The sequence below is a fragment of the Haemorhous mexicanus genome, chromosome 2 (genome assembly GCF_027477595.1).
Source record: "Haemorhous mexicanus isolate bHaeMex1 chromosome 2, bHaeMex1.pri, whole genome shotgun sequence".
Classification (NCBI taxonomy): Eukaryota; Metazoa; Chordata; class Aves; order Passeriformes; family Fringillidae; genus Haemorhous; species Haemorhous mexicanus.
Genome location: NC_082342.1, coordinates 60,965,224 through 60,982,024, shown reverse-complemented (window position 1 = coordinate 60,982,024; position 16,801 = coordinate 60,965,224). Strand labels below are relative to the sequence as shown.

Genomic DNA, 16,801 nt, shown 5'->3' with positions numbered 1-16,801 from the left:
AAGAGATTTAGGCTTGTTTTGTTTGTTTTAATTCAAGGTTTCTGGTGATAAGCTTTGCTTCAGAGAAAAACCCACTATCTCTTCTATCAGCTTACATCTGTCCTCACTCTGAAAGCTGCCATCTCCTCTTAGCACATCACACTCAGGATATTTTCTCCAGCTACAAGCTCTAAATTGCCAGTGTGCCCCCTGGGCTCATTTATCTTGCAATCCTTCCATCCCTCTTAGTATACCTCCTGTTGTCCATTTACCTCATAACACTTTTTCTTGCTTTTCTTTGCATTATTTTGCTTCCATCCATTGACTGCATGCTCCCCCTACAATGTAGGCACATCTCTTGCCTTAATCTGCCATGGGCCATTCTCTCACCCAAATATCTCTTCACAGCCAAGATGTTACACTGGGCAGTTGTATTAGGGAAGGCAGGGATTCACCTCACCTAAACTCTGCCAATGTAGACATCTATGCTTGAGCTTTCTTGCTGATGTTATTGCCAATGGGGAGAACCAGATACTTCTGCCAGCCTGTTTCAGACACCTACCTTGCCAGGCAGTGAAGCTCACCTTGGAGGTGCATATCTCACTCCCCTGGCTGGAAGTCTAAGCTGCAGTTTTGGATATGAACATCTGTTTTGTCAGACACCCATGGGATGAGATGAGCTGGGCTGAGCAAACTGTGCCTTGGGAGCTCAGCTGTCACTCTGCTACCTGCATGCCATATGAATCCCAGCAAGACACTCAGTCCTGAGGGACTTGGCTCCCACTCCTGTCCTTTGCCTGATAACTCTGGCACAGCGAGCTGCAGGAGAACAGAAAGCAAGACTCAGTTTGCAATAGCTCGTGAGAATGAATGTCCCCAGATATAGATACACACAAATTAGAGAGACAGAGAGATGGTTGTCTTTCTGATTATTTTTCTGCCCATCCCCAGTGAATATGCCAACATATAACTATTAGTGTTTGACAGCAGGAACTTCCCACTCTAACACATTTCCAACAACTGTGATGCCCTATGTCTGCCATTTCTCCGGAGAGAAAATTCATCTTGGACCTTTTCTTCCTACTTCCAAATGATGAATCCCATCTCCTCAGCCCCATTTCTCTACCAGACACCTAACTTTCTTGCTCCTTGTAAATCCCATTTTAAAGATCAGCGTAAATCACACACACCTCTTGGCTTTCACAGTCCCTTGTTTCTGCCCACCAGCCTTGCCAAGGCTGCTCCTGGCTTTCTTCATCATTCCTGCCATACTTGGGGACAGCATCTGCTTTTGCACCAGAAGTGAGGACAGCTACAGGGAGTTTCCCTCTGTCCTTTCTGATTTACGAGGTAGTTTACTGTAGATAAATGAGGGAAATGATGAATATTTTCCACCTCCCACAGGACGAAGCAGAGCTTCCAGGGTCTTTGTGCTACTGCATACCCATTATCTTTCCTCAGAGGCTGAATTAAGTTGCTAAGCAGAGCCAGGAATTTTGCCTGTTTTCTAAACAGTTGTTTATGGGATCACTAGCAAGTTACATAAATTTAGGATTATCACATACTCTGCGAGCACTGAGGGAGAAGCAATTCCACAGTTAACATGAGGTCAGATCAGGAAAAGAGCAGCTACTATGTGTGCTTCAACTATGATCAGGCAACAAAAATTATTTTGATGCTTCTGCCTTTTAACTAGCTGTCAGGGGGTCAGGATGGAGAAGGCTAGAGCTGCAGATCAGGTTGAATCTAGTTATGCTAAAAGCCCTTTTTTCCTCCAGGTGGTCCTGCCATACCACTACCCAGTCAACAATCTTTCCACTCCCCTTTCCCTGAAACGTCTTCTTGTATGAGCATTTCTTTTCTTCAGTTTCAGTTACAATTCTTCAGGGTGGGAAATCATCTGTTTTTTCCCTCAGGAAGGGTTAAAAACTACTGGAAACATGGCATTCCTTGGGCTGTAATTGAGCTGATGCTGCCTTTAACCAGGTGCCTTCCAGGCAGGGATATCAGCAAGGCAGCACTGCTCTAAGACACAGAGACAAGGCCACCCCCTAGGCAGGCTTCTGCATAGCCCCTTGTGCAGCTTTCATCCCATTTGAAGCTTTTAAGGTGCCACTGTGTTGTAAAACTAGGAATAGTGATCTAGGAATAATGATGATCATCGCATCCTTCTCTTTTCTTATGCAACCCTTCCACCTCTTTCACATAGTTAGCAATCCTGCCATCCACCATTTTTCAAAGTGTTGTACATTTGTTTGTCTTTTTAAATTTGAATTAAAAGCTCTTCAGGGCAGAGAATTTGCCTTTATCTGTGTTGGTAAAGTACAATGTCAATTTACTGCACTATATAAATATTTTCTAATAAAAAAGGCAATAACAAGAATAATATATTTACCATAATACAGTATTTCTAGCCTTCAAGATACAATCAGGAACAACCCAAAGTCAACAACAAGACCAAAAGATTTGCGGACCCTTTAATCATGAAGCTGAAGCCATGAAGCCACTTTGTGAAACCTTGGTAAATTAGTTACTTATATTCATAAATAGCAGTTAAGATCCTTGCAAATTGACCCTCTGGAAAATATAAAGCAGAACAAAACCAGTGTAAACCAGCAGAGCACTGCTCCACATGTGTATTATAAGGGTCACAAATGGCCTCCTAGTTACTTTTTAAACAAATGCAATGTTAATACTTTCACTGCAACATTATGAATAAAGCATTTGGCCTGTAGCTATGAATATGGTATCTCATGGCTTTTGACTTGTTGGTTTATATCGTCATCCAGAAAATTTATGTACCCTGTTCTCTTGGAGTCAATCTTGACTCACCCCTTGAGCACACAGAGGACACGGCCCATGCAGAGGGCTCTGGGGCACAGCAGTTTCCATCAGCTTCCCCAGTGGAGCTGAATGGCCACCACTCACTACCCTCCCTGCAGCAGTAGTGCTCTTCTGGCACACAGGAGGAGAACAGAGTGCCAGGGTCAGTGTCCAGGCCTCTTTGGCACCATCTCTGCTTGTGCTGTTAATGGTTTCTTTGTTCTTTAAAGCTCTGAGGTATCAAATTAATCAAAATAACAGCAATGATGCAAGAGATTAAACTGACAGGAGTATGAACTGCACTGGTTTATCCAGGTGATACTACAGGAAGTGCAAAGCAGATACATGTAGAGGACAAAGCTCTGTCCTTGGAATTTATGGTCTGAATGGAAAATGATTTGTGAGACTACTAAATTTCTGTCTAAAATATATTGTCTAATTTAGGAGTGCCTGAGTGACCCTAGCAGCTTCTGATATATAAGTGGTCAAGTTAAATGACCTCTATGTACTTTCTTGCCTGAAGCTCAGAGCAACAGCAAGTGGAGCATTTTGAATGGGTCCCATCTGTTATTCTTTTAATTGCCTACTAATATTTCTTTTGGTGAGAAAGACTTAGTAGAGCCCTTCTGCCTCCAAATGTCTTCCAACCTATCCAAATTGCAATTCAGCCAAAACAAATGCAGGTCTTCAGTTCTCCAGAAATGAAAAAGAAACTTGACAGGGATCCAGGAGACTCCTGTTCCTCATATAGCTCTGTAACACACCTTTGGCAAGTAATTTAAACCATCTATACCTTGATCCCCCACCCATGAAATGGCCTGATTATACTTTCTTTATCTCAGACTTTATTAATCTTGCCTAGTCAGGCTGTTCTCTGATAACGGGGTATGTCCAGCATCACAGGACCATGACCCAAGCCTGCAGAAAACACAGGATTGCATTAGGTTAAGGAATATTTTTTCCCCAAAAAATTCAATGCTAAAGCAGAGCGGAATAAACAAAACAAACAAAAAAACCCAATTATCATAATTTCCTACTGAATTACTTTTTATCTGAAGGTGGAGAAAATAGCAAGTTTCCTTTAAAAGCACTTGCAATAAAATTCACACTCTGTCAGGTGTAAATTACAGCCTGTATCTCATCTTGTTCTATCTACAGCTCCTTTCATAGTCATGCATAGCACCAATGTACAAAAATATTTCCTGCATGTGATCAAGCAAGTGTGGTCACATAGGATGCAAGCAAAATATAAGACTCAAAAAAAAAAAAAAGTTTACTGGTATCTTAAAAGAAAACTGAAGTTTGTAATCATGCCATTTCTCAATCAGATAAAGTGAATTACAATTGTCCTTGGGAACACAATTCAAATAAATCTAAGAAATATTTTCTTTAAGAAGTTTCAGAGAACTGAGGTAGCTAAAAATATATGACAGAAAAAAATAACAATCTCAGGAACACGATTATGTTGTGCAATCACAAATATAGTAGATCATTTAAATTAAGGCCAGATCATAATAGAGTGGAATAGCATGGAAAACAGGCTTTACATCTTTTTTTTCCCCGGTGTTTTATGGAAGATCTTCTGATTGCATATGCTCTATGACATCTAATAGATTACTTCAGAAAAATATCTCCACACCATAGTAAACTCTGCAGAAACCTGGTTTCATCTATACTCATCTTCAAAATAGTGAACTCCTCCCTGAGTCCTGTGGATTGGAGATACTGCAAAGGGCATCACTGGAACACAATGAAGCATCACTGATCTTGAGAGGAGTCACCAGATGGAGTTGTAGTGCACTGCCATGTTATTTCAGGGTCCATATTTCAGGGTACAAACAAGATTTCAGCCTGGGTAGAAATTCAATGTTGTTAATCTTCTTTAGGACAACTGTGGCTGGGGGCAAGGAAGCGGCGTATTTAGTTTAATTACATGCCCAGAAATGCCTGAGCTAGGAAATTCTCTCCTTAAAGTTGGCAATTTCCTTTCATTCAGGAATAGTTTAAATGTCTTAATTGTTAACCTATCTATACAAAGGCTCTACCTCAGGTTTACTACTGATTAGGTCTCCAAATGCTTATCAGTTGGTGAAGACTGGGTATCTGCCACAGTGCAGAAAGAGAAGCAATAATTTTCTGGATGATAAAACCTTTGTGGGGCACTAAAATTAAAACATGTGCTTGTTCAAATAGGGCCTGAACAAAACAGTTTCGTATGACTTCTCAGTGAATGAAAAGAAATGCCATACCTGCTATGAACAGCTACAGAACTTCTGAAGACGCTGCAGACAGGCCACCTGACATTTCTGTCATGTCTGGCACAGGTTTTTGCACTTTACAGGATAAGGCAATCAAGCTTTGACCCTTAGCTTCCTCATAATCAACATTTGTGCTAGTAAACTCAGTTTAATTGGAATTCATTCATGTTTCTAAGGGGAGTTTAATGATGGAAAGATTCATGCTTCATCTCATCTCAGTGGTTCTAAGATTCACGTATGCAGATCCATCACTGAGAATGGCCTGGCCTCTGTTATCATTAATTGAAGCATATTAAGGGACTTAGCAGAAAAAAAAAATCCAAATATGAAATGTCGAGAGACAGATCCATCTAGTTTCACATCCTGTAGTCATAATCTACCTTAATTACTGGTAATTAGGAGATATTGTTCCTGGTGGAAGATCATCTGACATAGTTTCTGTTGGTGGTTAAACATAGAACAGAATTCAATACATTTGTTGAACGTGGGATCTGTTTACTGTGACTGTACAATCCTATCTAGAGCATTCCTGCTACATAGCAAAACAAAATAAAGTCCCAGGTCAAAAACATTTCCCTTGACTCACGATGCTTTAATATTCCCTGCTGCCTTCTTAAATTTTTTGCTGCTGGCCCCTCAGGACTCTAGCACATGTTGTAGCTCCCACTAAGGAGGGATACCAGGCTTCTCACTGGGCTTCAGCTGAGCTGCATCAGAGCCTAAATGAACAGCAGATATAGGAAAAGGCTGAGGCAAGACAAGTGCTACAGGAATTGACCTCTGTGGAAGAACAGTGAAGTTGGACAGACAGTCAATGAAGGCTTCAGTATCATTTGTGAAAGAGTAATCTTTGATTTATAGGAGGAGTGCTATTATGTGGAATCCTTTTCTCATACAGTGTAAAATACAAAAATTAGAAACTCAGGCTGAAGGCATGAGCTCAGCTTCTGCTGGTGTCAATATGGTTTGCTCACACTCATTGATCTATGGCTACATATGACCCTGAAATACGTTTTGCTGCCTGAGATCTTTGCTCATGCCCAGAATAGAAATGATGGGATTGGTTTTATCACTGAAAAGTAAGCAGTGCATATCTTCTGCCTGAAAAATAACCAAATTAACATTTGTGAAGGAATCTTTTTTTTCTCAGTTACCAAAAAAAAAAAAACAAAAAAAGAAAAAAAAACCCCACCAGCATAATTGGCTAGACTATTTGTACTAGGAAAAGTCTTGGTTTTCACAAACTCTGTGCACACTGGTTTCCTAAATGCTTGTTTACTCTGAACTGCAACAATTGTGATAAATCATTTGCTATTTACTTTTCAGTGCTGCTATATGCTTTGGGCAAAGATTTTTTCAGTTCATTATTTATTTATTTCTAATAGCAAAACCACTATTTTAACACATTTTTCCATTCCCAGTGATGGATTTTATCTTTGATATGTGATCCAGTTCTTTAACTACCTCTCACTACATTTCCCATGAATTGTTTACACAGCTACTTGGCAGCATAATTTGCATATCACAGGAAAGATCCCATTACACGTTCCCAGAGGTGAGGTTTCATGAGCTTTATCACTTTCTTGCACCTATGCACATCTCAAGCTGAGTGTCTGGTTAATCCAGAAACGCACTTCTTGGCTGCCAATAGTAATTAAACATTAATGGTGCAGTTACAACATTTCCAGCCACTCAGAACCTACCTTCCCATTGTCTTAGACAATTATAACACCCAAAAAGATATTTATCTTTTCATGCAAATTTTCCTGCCACAGGAAAATCACAGACCTTTACCTTTAATGCATTTTGTTCAGCTGTTGCAGACTTGACCTAGAATAATTAAACAAGGAACAAATGCACAAAGAAAGAAGTTGGAAAGAAGGGAAACATGCTTAGAAGCAGAGGAACTGAACATACCATGGAAGAGCCAGAGAAGATGCGGAGCTGGACTTGGTATTTGCTCTCCAGACTCTTATTTGGTGACTGAATGGGACAATGGCCCTAACTGCAGGCTTCATGGTGATGAAATGCCCATGTTTGGGTTTATTCCAGATTATTCTTCACCATTGCATGAAACATTAAAAAATGACTGCAGTGTAACGTTCACTGAGAGGAGCACTTACTCCAAGAGCACTCTAGCAACATCAAAGCACACAATCACTAGGGATCAGGGCACAGGGATTAAAGGGAAGGCAGAGCCACAAGTCAAACACTAACGAATTTCCGTGCATAAAGCACTGCTGCCTCCAGATCTTTTCCCCATAAGCAGACAAGCAGTACTGTGCCTTCAAACAGAGTTTTCCAATGCACATTTGAGGGAAACACACATTGCAGATACCAAATTTTGTTAACTTTGATATTCCCTCTGCAAATCCACCTTGCAGTAAAAGACTACTCACATGAAGTTTCAGGAATGCAAACTCTTTGTGAATTTGGAATCTGAGATCTAGAGTAGAATTATTAACAAAAATAAGGCACTTTTCAGAAAGTGCCTCATGCAAACCTAGTAACACCCCTCCAGCTGCATTCATTGCAATAGCCAACCCAGTATCTTTCTCTCTAGCAACACGAAAAACCCACAAACTCCTCAACACCATAGAAGGCTTGAAGAGAAAGAAAGGGTTGATTCACTGACAAAACTAATGGGCTATTGAGTCAGTATCCTTTGAGTCACAAAGTCAACCTCAGCGAACATTGATTGAAACTGGTCATATCTCACAGCCCAAGATCGCATTATATAGTGCAATAGCCAGCAGTCACAGTGACAGATGAAGCACAGCTGTCTTCTCAAGTCCAAGTATAGCCTGGTGGGCAGGAAGGAAAATCAGAGCTGTTCCTGCCTGTTTAAAAGAGAGCATTTAGTTTTTGATTCTGTCAGCATGATTCCTTTTGAATGCATTATGTTCACTGACATGCCACCCTGACATTTTGTTTAGTAGTACAAAAAAATCCCAATCCTACAACAAGAGGTAAGGTTATAAAATCAAATATGATGTTCTCTGCATGTTAAAAGAAGTATTGCTTCCACAGAGACCTGGTAGCTCAAACAGCTGCAGCACAGTGCCAGTACATGAAAACCAAAAAATGGAACTGACCTGGGTTTCACGGTTCAAGTGTGCCGTGGCAGGGATCCCGGCACGACTTCCAAATTCAAAGCTTGAATAAACAGAGTTGTAGTTTCTTCAAGTAGATGCTTTTAATGAAATCTGAAAAGGGTGAGAGAAAGGGCATATATTTCTGAAACCTATGTCTCTTAGGTAGAAATTCTGCCTGGAGAAGCCCAGCTCGTGACTGTTTGCTATTAAGACTGTTCAGGAAAGAGGGAGCGTCTTTGAGTTCACATACTTAATGCTCAGTGGTGTGTCTGCAGAGTGGCAGGAAATAAACAACAGTGAGGAGGGGTTAACCAGAGACCTGCTGGCTAAAATCTATATGCCTGGAAACAGAAGGGAGAGGGCTGCAAGGTCAGATATAGTTCAATTGTTTCTAATAGGGGGATCTGCCACAGAGCTACCAGGCACAGACACAGACACCTATCAAAGGCTGTACCCGTTTTCCATCTCCCCCTAAAGCCAAAATAGCAGTTGTGCATCACGTCCTGTCAGTTTTTCCAAACTGATCTAGAATGCCCTAATTCCCAAATATAGCATCACTAGGAAGCTATACAGTAAATAGAAGGAGAAGATGGGGAGATCAAATAAGCCACCTATGCATGGTTCTCCATCATATCTAAAACTCCCAAATAACACCCTGAGATGTGTTCTCTAACTTATTTCTGAAGACAGCTGTGTGCCTTATGAAATAACGTCCCCATTCTGCCATAACTGCATCAAGGGAACATCCACACAGATGGTCAGATGCAAGGAAAAGTGTCTCTAAGCCTGACAGGAGATGGTAGGGGAAAATCCCTTTCCTTGGAGCCTATCTACCAAAATTTCACCACTGCACCAAGTCACAATTGACTCAGCAGGCAGGCAAGGGAAGTGCTTTGTGAAGCCATCAGCCATGTATGCAGACAGAGGTATGGAGGTGGGCATGGGGCACAGCATGCATCAGAGAGTCCAGATGTGGGCATGGCCAGAGAGCAAGAGGGACAGCAGCTGCCCCCTACATGTGAAATGTGCAGAGGAAGAATGAGCTAAGCTATGCCTCCAAAGAACTCCTTCTGCTGCAAGATGCAAAGGATGCAGCAGACGTGTTCCAGAAGATCTGTCACAAGCGCCAACATTGGCAGAAATCAGATATGGTTGCAGACATTTCTCTTCAGCTTTTTGCCAGCAGCTTTTCTTAGAGAAGGAAGCTTTTCTTAGAGAAAGACCTGGGATACTGCCTCCCCCTCCCCCAGAAAAACCCCAAAATCAAACCCAACTCTATTAACTGAATTGGTGGACAATGGTATTGAGGAAACACCCAGTAGCAACGGAGAAACATACTATAAAGCATAAAGCAGTACTGTGACTGCATGCATTTTTTGCATACAGAATATTTATAGATGCTAACCCGGGCAATTTCATATCTCTAGCTATTTACTCTAGGCTTGTCAAATGAAATGGCATTTTTCATCCCATTTTGACTGGAAGAGAGAATTTGTTTGGATTATAAATTGTTTAGAATTACTTGTTAATGCTGTCGGCTTTTCTGTATCTGCTTGTAGGAGGGACAGGAGGGAGAAAACAAATAATACATTACACATAAAAAACACAGTGGAGAAAAATAGAAAGCAAGCTCTGTTTTCAGCACATTTAAACTATTCAAATGAGAAGAATCGGTTGCTGTGGAAGCAGATCTGCAGCTGAATAAAACCTTTCACCTGTCCAACATATGAAATATTTATTATCTGAGGGTGACTAGAGATTAAATAAGCCAGACATACAAGGCAGAAAGCAGACTGGCTCATCACCTGGCTCATCACCTCCATGATTTTCACAGGTTCTGTGGCAGCCAGATTAGATTTTGCCATAAAGAAAGGGAAGTGGGCTCAATTGCAGTATTGGGTGTCAGGAGAAATAAAACTAGAGGAAAGCAACTTCTCAACTTTAATTTAACCAGGTTGGTGAAGAAAAATGATGATCCTCCACTGTGTTTAGTAAGGCTGGAAAATGTTATCATTTCCAATTAGAGAGAAGAGCCCACTCTCTCTTTAGATAATTACTTTTCCAAGAAATTATTCTTGGCCACTTGTTTCCCCATAAAAAATGCCTAGTCTTTTTGCCCTGTAGAAGTTTTTGGGTTGTTTTCCCTTCTTTGTTATTTCCTTACTTTTTGTGGGTTGGACTTAATTTATTATTGGGCTGAAACTTGGCAGAGATCCAGACACAACAATCTGAAAAATGTTCATACTTAAATTCAGTGATGGGATTCCTTGTTCATTTTATCTCAGAGCCTCCCTGATAATTCAGTCCTGCAAAATTGAGCACAATTGATGCAAAAGTGGGTATGTAATCCAGGCAATTTTATTTTTCATAAAAATACTTCAGACATTTCTTCTGCTGTAGACAAAAACCTGACTATGAACAAAAGCCAAAGCCATTATTTAAGAATGTGATAATTTTGCATAGCTGCTTTCAACAGTGAATCACACTTGGAAATAACATTTTGCCCTTTATCACATTCATTTCCCAGAAAATCTGGATTTCCAAGTCCTTTGGCATCCTTACTATAGCTAAACAGCTTTAATGCCTGCATTCTAAGATGCTGAAATTTACTAATTAAGCTAAGGTTTAAAAATAAAGATAAAAGTCCATTTTTATTAAATCATAATGATACTATGATAAAGTATATTTCTGCTAAGTCTGGTGTCTGTGTATGAAGTGACTGAAAAGTTTTAGGGAGTTAACACAAAACACCAAAGTATCATCACTTCTTTCCATTCATGCCTACTGCATTTGGCAATTGCATGAAGATTTTAGCAGTAAATATTGGATCAGACAACATGATTTCAAGTCGGATTTACAGGCTCTTGGGTGCTGCACAGGACTGATCCTGCCCCAACAATTAAGATGGAAGTGAGGTAAGATGGGGAGGGGAGAAAGAACAGCGGAATAAAAGAGGCCAGACGGCATCCAAGCCACTGAACAAACTGTGCCGTCACAAAACCAATGCACACACTGCAGAAACATGGGGATCCTTGGCTTCACAGCGGCAGATGATATTTATCTCTAGCCTCTTTCACAACACAATACACCTTAAAATATTAATCTTCCTCTCTTCCAGTTATGCTCTTCTGGCACTAGTCCTGTGCTTTAATAGAACGCACCTCTGTTGATGCAGGGCAGGAGCCCTTTCCATACTTAGTACATCATACTCAGTTATACACTCTGGCTTTTCCTAGTCTCAGCCTCCCCTTTCATTGCTTCTGTGCAAATAATTTCCTCCACATCAATTACAGTCCCTTTGCCCTCTCACAGAGTGCTGTGCTTATGCTTTCCCAAGTTTGCCAGAAAGAGATTCCTAGGCTCCAAGTGCCCCAAAAAAGCACAGAACGTGCCTTCTTTCCTGCCTTCCCATCTGCCTGGAATACCCTCCCTTCTTTCCCACCGTGGTACATCAAGTACCTTCCCTTTCTTTGAGAAAACTGAGAATCCATCTGTTCGGCAAGTTGCTCCATCTGCAACAACGGCAAGTCCAGTGATGTGCTGCCAATATTCCAACAAAGGGCTCCTCTAAACCCATTCCCCTGAGTCAGTAACACAGCCCACGTACCCAGGGTGGGGATGCTCGCAGACAGGAGGCGTGTGGAACTGGCAGGCTTTTTTCATTTGGTTTTCCCATTTCCACAAAATGCTTTCCCATATCCAAGGAAAGAGGCAGCACCATTTGGCAAATACATTTTTGTTACGTGCCTCCTACCAGAACTGTTAATATTTGGGTCTTGGGAAGAAGAAAAAAAACAAACAAAAGAACCCACTGGTTTGAGACAGTTGCAGTGTGTGCACCTGGACAAAGCACAAGGGATGATAGCGGTAGGGAGGGATCTAAATCCCTCTAAGGGACTCCTCAGGACCATATCTGTGTCAAGCCAATTAGTGAAATGACCTCAGTTACAAAAAAGGAAGTCATGCCAAGTTTTCCTTTTAGCGTCAGCTAGTGAAGGGTTGAGCTCTGCAAATATGCCTGGTTAGCCTGAGGACAAGGGTGAGGGAAGAGGGGTGAACAGTTAAGGCAGACAGTTTTTTGGAAGGGAACTGTACACCACTTTTGCCATTCATACTTCTGTATCAGGTGTGAATACATATCATACAGTTTGTAAATATATATATAGGCATGTGTGTATAAACACACGTGAATTAGACAGTTGCTTTTACAAACTCTGGCTGCTGCTTTTGCTTCAAAAGCTGTTATACCTCAGGCATTGCAGGAATCCAGACTTGATAGTTTTCCATGTGGGGTTATACAGAAGTTGACACAGGCAGGCCAGGATGCTCTGACTGCGTGTTCTTTGGATTGATCACTTTTCCTGTTGCTGTTTATTAGCTGCACAGTGTTAGCTTTATGACAAGTTTCAGAGACATATAAATGGCCAGCTGTTAAATTAAATTAAACTCCCAAATTTTTCAAAGATGATAGCATAATATATTATTTGCCTTTTATTTTTTTAATCAGCAGTTTTTTAGGATGGTGTTCATAAAAAGAGGAGAACACTCTGCAGGGAAATAGGAGAACAACTCTGTTCTGTTGGAACACATGATCACACCACTTCAAATCTCTTACCTTGATTGCTTTTTAAATAAGGAAAATGAAACCAAACAAAAAAAATTTTCAAAACTCAAACTAATCATTCAAACAAAACATAATATAACAATAAAAAATTGTACTCAACAACTCAGTGTTGAGTTCAACAAATGACTTTTGCTGGATTTGAAGAATAAAGAATGCAAGATTAGCAGGAGTGTATAGTTTAGTTTGATAGTATTAAAATATAATACATGTGCAAATTATAACACTACATAATCTTTATTTATATGCCAGGAAACAATTTTAAAATTATGTTCTGCTTTTGTCTACTTTGGCTGCAACATAAATGGCAAAGTGTCAAGCCTTTTACCTAGAAATGCAGGCAATGCGAGTGTGTCTGTCCTGTAATGAGTTCTTCCAGAAAGAAATCCTGATCCTTATCTAGCAGAGCACATCAGCACATTTTGGAGATCACCCATCTGTAGCAAAACACTCAGGAAGAAGTTTATGTTTAAAGCATTTGCTGAGCAGGCAGAGATGAGGCAGGAGCCCAGTCAGTTGGAGGAGCTGTGACCTGTTTCAGGCTCCCACAAGATGCGCTGCCATGCTCAGAGCTGCCCTGCACGGCCACCCCGCTGCCTCCAGCACCACCACGGGACCTTCACACAAGAGGTCTCACCATATAAAAATATGGTCACACCATATAAAAATAACAAAAGGCAAGTACAGCCCAAATTGAAGGATCACTGGGAACTTGCCTTTCAAGCCAGGAAAGACAAAAACTTCTTAAGCAGAAGTGTGGTCCAAGAGGGCTGGAGCACTGCTGACCCAGGGCACAGACACACAGAGCCCAAAAAATCCCCCCAGCTAAACTGGTAATGCATGATAGCATGGGTGGAACATAGGGATCATTCTCTCCTTTTTGCAGACAACATGAATAAAATGAGCTTCAGGCAAAAACCCCAAAAGTTAAAATCCGCTAAAGAATTTGAAATTAATCCAGATCTACTGAATTCTACTCTGATTCTCCAACCATCAGATCAGCAACCTTCCTGACTTTGAAAGAAGCATTCAAATAATAAGTAAAGCAATTTATATTTCCATCATGTTATCAAGACAAGGAAATAAAAATGTTTTGCAAAGAATTGTCCAAGTTACTTGTCACAACTGAGATGAGCTGAATCAGTTAAAGTGAGGCAGAGAGTTGGACACTCATGGAACATTTTCCTCTTCCAAACAGGTATGTGTTAATTGCCTTCTCCTTTTTCTCTATTTTCTCCAAATCTCTCATAATCCCAGTAATGTGTCCAGCCCACTTTCACTTAGATTTGATCTTGGCAAAGTATCTTATCAGCCTGCTCCCTAATCCATGCTCCCACAGTAACTGCACGGAAAGTCAGCTCATTTTCCCAGAGTGAGTTCTTTATAATCTATACAGCTCTCATCTGTTTAAATCATGTGAAAAAGAATACAACATCCCATACAAAAACTCACTTTTCCTTTTGGAAAAAAATTCCTTCCCTCACTGGTATATGAGTGAGCTGGAACACAAAGCCACCAGCCCTAACTTGAAACCAGAGTGGTTTTGTTAGGCCATAAGTGGTCCAGTCAGTTTGTGAGTGGGATGGTTTATAATATACAATGACTTTGAAATATTCTGTATTTTCAGGCTTGTAAAGTGATACCCATCATACAAGCCAAGATGGGAACTACATAAGAGAAACTAGCTGGGCTGTGTTTCCTCTAGCATTCATACTTAATTCTCCTCTTCGACTTGTCTGCTACCACTTTTTGTCCTCAGTGCACCCTGTGTCCCCTCTGTGGACCCTTCTCTCCATGGATGCCACAGCCCTCTGCAGAAAAGAAACTTGATGATCTAGTCATGAGATTCTACTGGGCCACCACTGTATCATCATCCTTGGCAAATGCTGCTTGCAAAGAGGAGGGAAGATGACATTGAAATGCATGAGTGGAACTATCTTGTTCCACTAAAATCTGTGGTGATCATGTTAGTCTGATCCTTTAAGCTGACCACAAGCTTCCAAACTGAGAATGTAAGTGGTGCTGGTAGGAGCAAGTCAGTGACACAAGAAATACGCCAGTGTGAGCTCTGACAACCAGAGAATGTCAAACTTCTCTGTTGCCTTCCTCCCTCTGAGAAAAGACCCGTTTCTCAAAGGACAGACTTGTTTCCAAAAGCACACATTAGCACTGAAGCTGGACAACACTGCATGCCATTAAAGCATTGGCTGCAGCACAGTTTCATCTCCACCACACACCTGAAGGACCCATCCTCCTCATCTTTTTCTACAGCCCTTGAACATCCCAGCATTCCCAGCAGTACCTTTCAGTCAAGCCTATATAAACGGTCTCCTAACAAACATGGGCATGTGTGTGCACACATGCATGTACTAACAGACACACCAACCAACCAACCAACCAACCAACCAACCAACCAACCAACCAACCAACCAACCAGCCAACACTGTGTATTTATACTTAGCCTCCAACTTGCTCAGTATCCTATTTTAAATTATCTCTCCTCAAATATTTTCTTCACATTCCCTCAAACTTTTTTATTGCTTCAACTCTGTGTACAGCTGCTTCTTCATGAGGCAATTTTGTTGCTCAGTTAACTATCACATTAATCAGGTGAATGTGTCTCCCTAGTATATATAACAATTGCTCATTAAATCAGGTCTCCAGTACTGCTGAAAAATAATTAAAAACCTGTATCCAATAAACAAGCTATAAAGGCATTAAGGACAAAATAGTGCATAGGAAATGTATTAGAAACACAGGGAAAGAAAATTCTGACCAGGCACAGGCTGGGCAGATTTAGCTGAATACTGCTATAATTGTTCATAGTGTCAGGCTAATAGTAAAAAGAAAGTTATAAATATTCACTTCAAATTAACAATGAATGTACTGTGGCTGAATACAAGCTCCTTTTATGTTCGCTTCCTACAAAGAGTCATGCAAATTCAAAGCTTGTATGCTCCACTGTTTGTTTCCAGAATAGGGGTTATAATTGATATGGGATTTACACAGCTTGACAAAGCAAGGGAGGCCAGGCTCCCCAAATCTTTTGGATCCAGCACACAAAGTTAATTAAACAAACTGTAAAGGAACTGCACAGGTTCCCTGCAACTTCTTCATCAAGCACCGTGCATGAGGATACCTAATTACAGTTTGTCAGCAACTGAGGTGATGAGAGAAACCTGCCATCAGGCAACTCAAACAAACATAAACTAGAGGCAATAATACTTCCATTGAAAGAACAACAGACTAAATTTGTCAGGTAAGTGATTTGCTTTACTTTAATTGCTACACACAAGTGAAATGACACAGTAAGATCTCAGTGACCAGATAAAATATGTCATTTTCTCCCCTCCCAGTGAACCATGCAATGCTGAACAGATGAGTCACCATTCCCTGCCTGTATTAAAGGAGAACAATTGGAAAAGATTTAAAATTTAGTTTTTAAATTGAGCTGTTTTAAAGCAGCTTCAAGTCAATCACACCCTCTCTAAGTCAGTCACTGATGGCAGAGGCAACTTAGCAAAAATGAGCATTTATACTTTGCAATTCTTCTACATGTGTTTAGTTAGGATTGTGGTGGTTAATCTACTGTTCCACTTAATTAAATACTGTTAAAATTATACTTTAAGCTTCGTCTCATATCTTGCTAGCACAATTACAATCTAGAAGTCTCCATTTTACATCAATCACTAATTTGCTCTCCGGCAGTGTAATTTCTTGCTACAAAGCACTCATCTCTAACAAGTCAAGGTGTGCTGAGTGCTCCAAACACCAGAGCAGCCACTCGCCATGGTGAAACTGCAGCCCCAGAATAAGAATCAGTAGCTGTCTTCCTCCTGAAAGGCAGTGTTGGACCCCAGAAAGAATTCCATGGCATGTGACAGAAGTCGTATAAATACACTCCACGCATGCAGTTTTGGAAGGGTACTCCTGAACCATGGGTGTGCTAAGGAGGTGTGTGCTGAGGACACACTGCAGCTGAAGAACAAGCAGCAGAATGAATTTAACTCTACAGAAAAGCAAAG

The 16,801-nt window shown here is 40.8% G+C and overlaps 1 protein-coding gene across 4 annotated transcripts in view; it reads right to left on the bottom strand.

Moving 5' to 3' along the window:
• Positions 1-16,801, bottom strand: part of ENOX1 (ecto-NOX disulfide-thiol exchanger 1) — a 355,324-nt gene that overhangs the window by 140,660 nt on the left and 197,863 nt on the right. The window contains exon 4 of one of the 4 annotated variants that reach the window (XM_059839068.1): positions 8,156-8,266. The exons of 1 other annotated variant lie outside the window; for it this stretch is intronic. The gene's annotated coding sequence lies outside the window, so the exon portion shown is untranslated. Of the gene's footprint in view, positions 1-8,155; positions 8,396-16,801 lie in introns of those variants that run through there. 2 more of the 4 variants (XM_059839071.1, XM_059839070.1) reach the window with 2 other exon arrangements.